We start from the raw sequence: 7,500 nt of genomic DNA, 5'->3' as shown, positions 1-7,500 counted from the left end.
CGTGTGCCGATGGTGTTCGAGGCAACCGCCCGCACCAGGGCCCAGCGTGTGCCGATGGTGGTCGAGCCAGGAGCCCGCACCAAGGGCCGACTTGTGCCGATGGTGTTCGGGGCAACCGCCCGCACCAGGGCCCTGCGTGTGCCGATGGTGCTGGGGGCAACCGCCCGCACCAGGGCCCAGCGTGTGCCGATGGTGCTGGGGGCAAGCGCCCGCACCAGGGCCCAGCGTGTGCCGATGGTGGTCGAGGCAAGCGCCCGCACCAGTGCCCAGCGTGTGCCGATGGTGGTCGAGGCAAGCGCCCGCACCAGGGCCCAGCGTGTGCCGATGGTGCTGGGGGCAAGCGCCCGCCCCAGGGCCCAGCGTGTGTCGATGGTTATCGGGGCAACCGGCCGCACCAGGGCCCAGGGTCTGCCGATGGTGCTCGAGGCAACCGCCCGCACCAAGGCTCAGCATGTGCCGATTGTGATCGAGGCAACAACCCACACCAGGGCCCAGCTTGTGCCGATGGCGGTCGAGGCAAGTGCCCGTACCGAAGGGCAGCCTATGCCGATGATGGTCGATGCATGTGCCATCACCATGCGTCATCATGTGCCATTGATGGTCGAGGCCTTGGCCGAAGTTCGATTTTGAGCCACGGTGCCCATGCTTGGCTCCAGCATGTGCTGGTGCCGCATTTTTTTCACTCGGGACAGCATCGCCGGAGCATCGCCGGAGTACCGCCGGAGTACCGCCGGAGAACCTGACCGGCGGCATTGGGGTTCCGGCGATTGGGAGGGGGGCCGGGGGGGTGTGCGCACATGATGTGCGATGGGTGCTGGTACTTGGCCTTGTGTTGGCCCCCTATCCCTCATCAAACCTCTGAGAATTCACACCCCCTTAAAGAGCATTTGAGATTTTACAGGTTTGCTACCAGTAGCCGTTAAAGTGTCTGAAATGGGGACACTTTTTTCAAACGGTCACAAAATCTTCTCTACTTCGAGTTTTTAGCTGAATTTTTTTGTGCATGCCAACAAAAATATAAGGATCATGCCTACAAAATTTGGGGCCAAAAATCCTTATAAAAAAATTTTAAAAAATCCCGAACCGCAAAAAGTTTCAAAAATCATGAAAAATAGAAAACGAGTCATCTTCCAACGAAACTTCACGTGAAGGCTTAGGGGACCATTGTATGAATTTACAAGCCATAAAAATGGCATTGGCACGGCAGAAATTTGAAGATGTGCCTAAACCCACCAGGGCCCAGCGTGTGCCGATGGTGCTCGAGGCAACCGCCCGCACCAGGGCCCAGCGTGTGCCGATGGTGCTCGAGGCAAGCGCCCGCACCAGGGCCCAGCGTGTGCCGACGGTGGTCGAGGCAACCGCCCGCACCAGGGCCGATAGTGTGCCGATGGTGCTCGAGGCAACCTGTCGCACCAGGGCCCAGCGTGTGCCGATGGTGATCGAGGCAACCTGCCGCACCAGGGCCCAGCGTGTGCCGATGCTGGTCGAGGCAAGCGCCCGCACCAGCGCCCAGCGTGTGCCGATGGTGCTCGAGGCAACCGACCGCACCAGGGCCCAGCGTGTGCCGATGGTGCTCGAGGCAACCTGCCGCACCAGGGCCCAGCGTGTGCCGATGGCGCTCGAGGCAAGCTCCCGCACCAGGGCCCAGCGTGTGCCGATGGTGCTCGAGGCAACCTGCCGCACCAGGGCCCAGCGTGTGCCGATGGTGCTCGAGGCAACCTGCCGCACCAGGGCCCAGCGTGTGCGGATGGTGCTCGAGGCAAGCGCCCGCACCAGGGCCCAGCGTGTGCCGATGGTGGTCGAGGCAACCGCCCGCACCAGGGCCCAGCGTGTGCCGATGGTGGTCGAGGCAACCTGCCGCACCAGGGCCCAGCGTGTGCCGATGGTGCTCGAGGCAACCTGCCGCACCAGGGCCCAGCGTGTGCCGATGGTGCTCGAGGCAACCGACCGCACCAGGGCCCAGCGTGTGCCGATGGTGGTCGAGGCAACCGCCCGCACCAGGGCCCAGCGTGTGCCGATGGTGGTCGAGGCTGCCGATGATGGTCGAGGCAACCTGCCGCACCAGGGCCCAGCGTGTGCCGATGGTGCTCAAGGCAACCGACCGCACCAGGGCCCAGCGTGTGCCGATGGTGCTCGAGGCAAGCGCCCGCACCAGGGCCCAGCGTGTGCCGATGGTGGTCGAGGCAACCTGCCGCACCAGGGCCCAGCGTGTGCCGATGGTGGTCGAGGCAAGCGCCCGCACCAGGGCCCAGCGTGTGCCGATGGTGGTCGAGGCAAGCGCCCGCACCAGGGCCCAGCGTGTACCGATGGTGGTCGAGGCAACCTGCCGCACCAGGGCCCAGCGTGTGCCGATGGTGCTCGAGGCAACCGACCGCACCAGGGCCCAGCGTGTGCCGATGGTGCTCGAGGCAACCTGCCGCACCAGGGCCCAGCGTGTGCCGATGGCGCTCGAGGCAAGCTCCCGCACCAGGGCCCAGCGTGTGCCGATGGTGCTCGAGGCAACCTGCCGCACCAGGGCCCAGCGTGTGCCGATGGTGCTCGAGGCAAGCGCCCGCACCAGGGCCCAGCGTGTGCCGACGGTGGTCGAGGCAACCGCCCGCACCAGGGCCGATAGTGTGCCGATGGTGCTCGAGGCAACCTGTCGCACCAGGGCCCAGCGTGTGCCGATGGTGATCGAGGCAACCTGCCGCACCAGGGCCCAGCGTGTGCCGATGCTGGTCGAGGCAAGCGCCCGCACCAGCGCCCAGCGTGTGCCGATGGTGCTCGAGGCAACCGACCGCACCAGGGCCCAGCGTGTGCCGATGGGGCTCGAGGCAACCTGCCGCACCAGGGCCCAGCGTGTGCCGATGGCGCTCGAGGCAAGCTCCCGCACCAGGGCCCAGCGTGTGCCGATGGTGCTCGAGGCAACCTGCCGCACCAGGGCCCAGCGTGTGCCGATGGTGCTCGAGGCAACCTGCCGCACCAGGGCCCAGCGTGTGCGGATGGTGCTCGAGGCAAGCGCCCGCACCAGGGCCCAGCGTGTGCCGATGGTGGTCGAGGCAACCGCCCGCACCAGGGCCCAGCGTGTGCCGATGGTGGTCGAGGCAACCTGCCGCACCAGGGCCCAGCGTGTGCCGATGGTGCTCGAGGCAACCTGCCGCACCAGGGCCCAGCGTGTGCCGATGGTGCTCGAGGCAACCGACCGCACCAGGGCCCAGCGTGTGCCGATGGTGGTCGAGGCAACCGCCCGCACCAGGGCCCAGCGTGTGCCGATGGTGGTCGAGGCTGCCGATGATGGTCGAGGCAACCTGCCGCACCAGGGCCCAGCGTGTGCCGATGGTGCTCGAGGCAACCGACCGCACCAGGGCCCAGCGTGTGCCGATGGTGCTCGAGGCAAGCGCCCGCACCAGGGCCCAGCGTGTGCCGATGGTGGTCGAGGCAACCTGCCGCACCAGGGCCCAGCGTGTGCCGATGGTGGTCGAGGCAAGCGCCCGCACCAGGGCCCAGCGTGTGCCGATGGTGGTCGAGGCAAGCGCCCGCACCAGGGCCCAGCGTGTGCCGATGGTGGTCGAGGCAACCTGCCGCACCAGGGCCCAGCGTGTGCCGATGGTGCTCGAGGCAACCGACCGCACCAGGGCGGAGCGTGTGCCGATGGTGGTCGAGGCAAGCGCCCGCACCAGGGCCCAGCGTGTGCCGATGGTGGTCGAGGCAACCTGCCGCACCAGGGCCCAGCGTGTGCCGATGGTGCTCGAGGCAACCGACCGCACCAGGGCGGAGCGTGTGCCGATGGTGGTCGAGGCAAGCGCCCGCACCAGGGCCCAGCGTGTGCCGATGGTGGTCGAGGCTGCCGATGGTGGTCGAGGCAACCTGCCGCACCAGGGCCGAGCGTGTGCCGATGGTGCTCGAGGCAACCGGCCGCACCAGGGCCCAGCGTGTGCCGATGGTGGTCGAGGCAAGCTGCCGCACCAGGGCCCAGCGTGTGCCGATGGTGTTCGAGGCAACCGACCGCACCAGGGCCCAGCGTGTGCCGATGGTGCTCGAGGCAACCTGCCGCACCAGGGCCCAGCGTGTGCCGATGGTGGTCGAGGCAACCTGCCGCACCAGGGCCCAGCGTGTGCCGATGGTGGTCGAGGCAAGCGCCCGCACCAGGGCCCAGCGTGTGCCGATGGTGGTCGAGGCAACCGACCGCACCAGGGCCCAGCGTGTGCCGATGGTGCTCGAGGCAACCGGCCGCACCAGGGCCCAGCGTGTGTCGATGGTGGTCGAGGCAAGCGCCCGCACCAGGGCCCAGCGTGTGCCGATGGTGGTCGAGGCAACCGCCCGCACCAGGGCCCAGCGTGTGCCGATGGTGCTCGAGGCAACCGACCGCACCAGGGCCGAGCGTGTGCCGATGGTGGTCGAGGCAAGCGCCCGCACCAGGGCCCAGCGTGTGCCGATGGTGGTCGAGGCAACCTGTCGCACCAGGGCCCAGCGTGTGCCGATGGTGGTCGAGGCAAGCGCCCGCACCAGGGCCCAACGTGTGCCGATGGTGCTGGGGGCAACCGCCCGCACCAGGGCCCAGCGTGTGCCGATGGTGATCGAGGCAGGCGCCCGCACCAGGGCCCAGCGTGTGCCGATGGTGGTCGAGGCAAGCGCCCGCACCAGTGCCCAGCGTGTGCCGATGGTGGTCGAGGCAAGCGCCCGCACCAAGGCCCAGCTTTTGCCGATGGTGATCGAGGCAACCGGCCGCTCCAGGGCCCAGCGTGTGCCGATGGTTATCGGGGCAACCGGCCGCACCAGGGCCCAGGGTCTACCGATGGTGCTCGAGGCAACCGCCCGCACCAAGGCTCAGTGTCATGGTCAGGCCTTGGTCCTGCCATGACTGACCCTGAACCGAGCAGCGGTCGAGACCGAGCTGGTGGGAAAGCGGTTCTAAGGAATGAAGGCGTGCATTCGGAGCTTTGGAACATGATGCTAACATGTTGTAGGGGCAATGGGAGCCCCGGGCCGCAAGATACGCGGGGAAGTTCGGGACAATGGTCGGACACCTTCAAGCCAAGTATCCTGGCGGGTGCCATTAGTGGAAGCAATATGCGGGCACCTTCGAGTGGGTTGGTGGAGCAGCGAGCAGTATCAAGGAGCAATGGTGACCAAAGGGAAGGTTACGGGGCCCTGAGTTAGCCGGAGAAAGACCCCGACATGGCTGGGCAGAAAAGTGTCCCCGTTTCAGACATTCTTACGGTCACTGGTAGCGTATTGGGAAAATCTCTAACGCTCTTTATAGGGGGATGATTGGTGTCAGCTCTCCACCACCCCCTTGGCTAGCGGGCAGGCGGGGGCCTGGCTAGTCTGAAGTGAGCTACTCCTAGGCACTCGTGGTGTCTAGGTGGGCGGGCATCGTAGGGTCACGAGCGTGGCACGATGTTTTCTCGGGTAAGGTAAACCCGGGGACGGTTGGGGCCGGCGGGCCTCGTATCGCGCCTTTGCATGGAGACAGGGGGTTAGACGGTAGAATCCGTTATGCCCGTCGGTTTTCCCCTCCTCGAGCCGGAAGGATCATGTGATGGTGTTTACGTATGAGGGATGCCATCGAGAAAAAGGGGCGTGCGGACTAGCGGGTAGGCGTGCTGCTAGACCCCTGCGGCCAGTCGGGATGGTGTGCTGCCACTGGGGCAGTCCACCCAAGTCCCCTTGCGGGACCAGCATGATGTAGGGTGTCAATCATGCGTGCGGGCAGTCGATACTGTTGCTAAGGGCCTGAGCCCTAAGAACCGAGTCTCGTGGGACGAAATGAGCCTAGAGGCTCCGAGTTGGGCTGTTGACCAGCTTAGGTGGGGTGCTGGCGTAAACTCAATATAGGAGCCTGCGAACGATGCGGGCGGGCATGATGCTGGGTTCGCACCATGTCAAGAGGCCTCAAGGCCATGAGAACCGGGACTATGCATCCCTATGAGCATTCGAGGATCGTGGACTGGAATAGGGTTGTCCGCGGCGGAAAATGGGCACGATAGAAGGCTGACCTTGACTAGGATTAGTCTTGGTGCCACACGGACGCGTGGTTTCAATAGAAGGAACGCGCGGACCGTGACACTTGGTATCAGAGCCTAGGTTGGCTCAGTGGCGAGAGTTATGCGACCCCATGTGTGGGTCTGGTGATGCGAAATTACGGTGGTGCCAAGCCCGAATGGAGCTATCGAGACACAAATGCAGTTTTTGTGCCTATGGGGGCTCGAGAAAGGGCCACCGTTGCATGCGATGGGAAATATTGGGCCTATGTAAAATGGCTCTCGAGTAGACTCTTGGACGCCTAGAAAAAGGGCACCAGAGTCTAGCCTCACCTAGAAAAAGGTGTTGGCATATGTTGTGGCATGTGATGCCTTTACGGTGAAAGGAACCGTAGTGAGACCGAGATCCGAAAAGGGTCTTACACCATGAAATGGTGTTGTGTCAGGCCACGTGGGCCGAGTGAATCTTGTCCTGAGGGGCAGGAGGCGTCGAGTTGCAAGATTAATTACTAATGTGTGCACTTGATGTATGGTGCAGGTGCCCCAGCGGGGGTGCAAGCCGAAGTATTCGGGTCCAAGCATGAGACTACTACACAGAAGAGTATGAAGTGGCTGAAGATTGAAGCCACAAGTGAGATGGTCAGTGGACCATGAGCTGCGTTGGTCAGTGGACCATGAGTTCTTGTGGTCAGAGGATCACGAGAGTGTGTGTGTGAACCAGGATATTGAACTTGTATTGGCCGAAAGGGAAGGCTTCACGAGTAGTGGTGGTCAGTGGGCCACGACAGGATGTTTTCCAGTGGAACAAGAAAGGGAAAACGGCCAGTTGACAAGGCCTCAGTCGTGCAAGTCAGTGGACCTTGAGGATCGAGCGGGTGAATCCCCGAGTCAAACAAATCAGTGGGCCAAAAGTGCTGGTAGATCAGTGGGTCTCCGAGTATAAGCGGATTTTGGGACGCCCTAGGAACTGGGTTGGAATCAAAACTATCGAGCAATAGAACCATCGAGGAGACAGGGTTGCGCATAATGCTGTGCCGAGTTTCCAGTAAAAGTGGGGGAGACCTATCAATTCCCCCCCCCCGAGACTGAGCCAAGATAAAGGAGCTTGGGCGATGGAGCATAGTGTTCAAGCCGGGGGCAAAGACTGAATTAGCACGCTTTAAGGTGCCGTCTTGGGGGCGGTTGGCCTGAGGGCCACACCTAGAGAGGTGACCTTGGAGGGGCCGAGAGGACCCAAGTTGGGAGATGACCAAGGTGCTTGAATGCCACTATGCTAGGGTCATCATATAGGGTGCCGTATGAGTGCGGTTGACCTAAGCATCACGTCCAGAGGGGCGCATCAGTGAGTTGATGCTGCAAGCGTGCAGTTGGTGTGAGGGGTCACGTCCGGTGGGACGCACCAAATGAGTGGCAAAGCGGTGGTCATTCATTCTACTGAGGGTCATTGATCAATGAGGGCACCTCGAGGTCGCAACCTGACAATGATCAAGGGATGAAGCCATGGTATGACCCATATGAATACAACCAAGATAGGTTA

Source organism: Durio zibethinus, unplaced genomic scaffold (assembly GCF_047325235.1).
Source record: "Durio zibethinus cultivar Kanyao isolate XHJ-2024 unplaced genomic scaffold, ASM4732523v1 HiC_scaffold_3, whole genome shotgun sequence".
NCBI lineage: Eukaryota > Viridiplantae > Streptophyta > Magnoliopsida > Malvales > Malvaceae > Durio > Durio zibethinus.
This window is presented reverse-complemented; position numbering follows the sequence as displayed.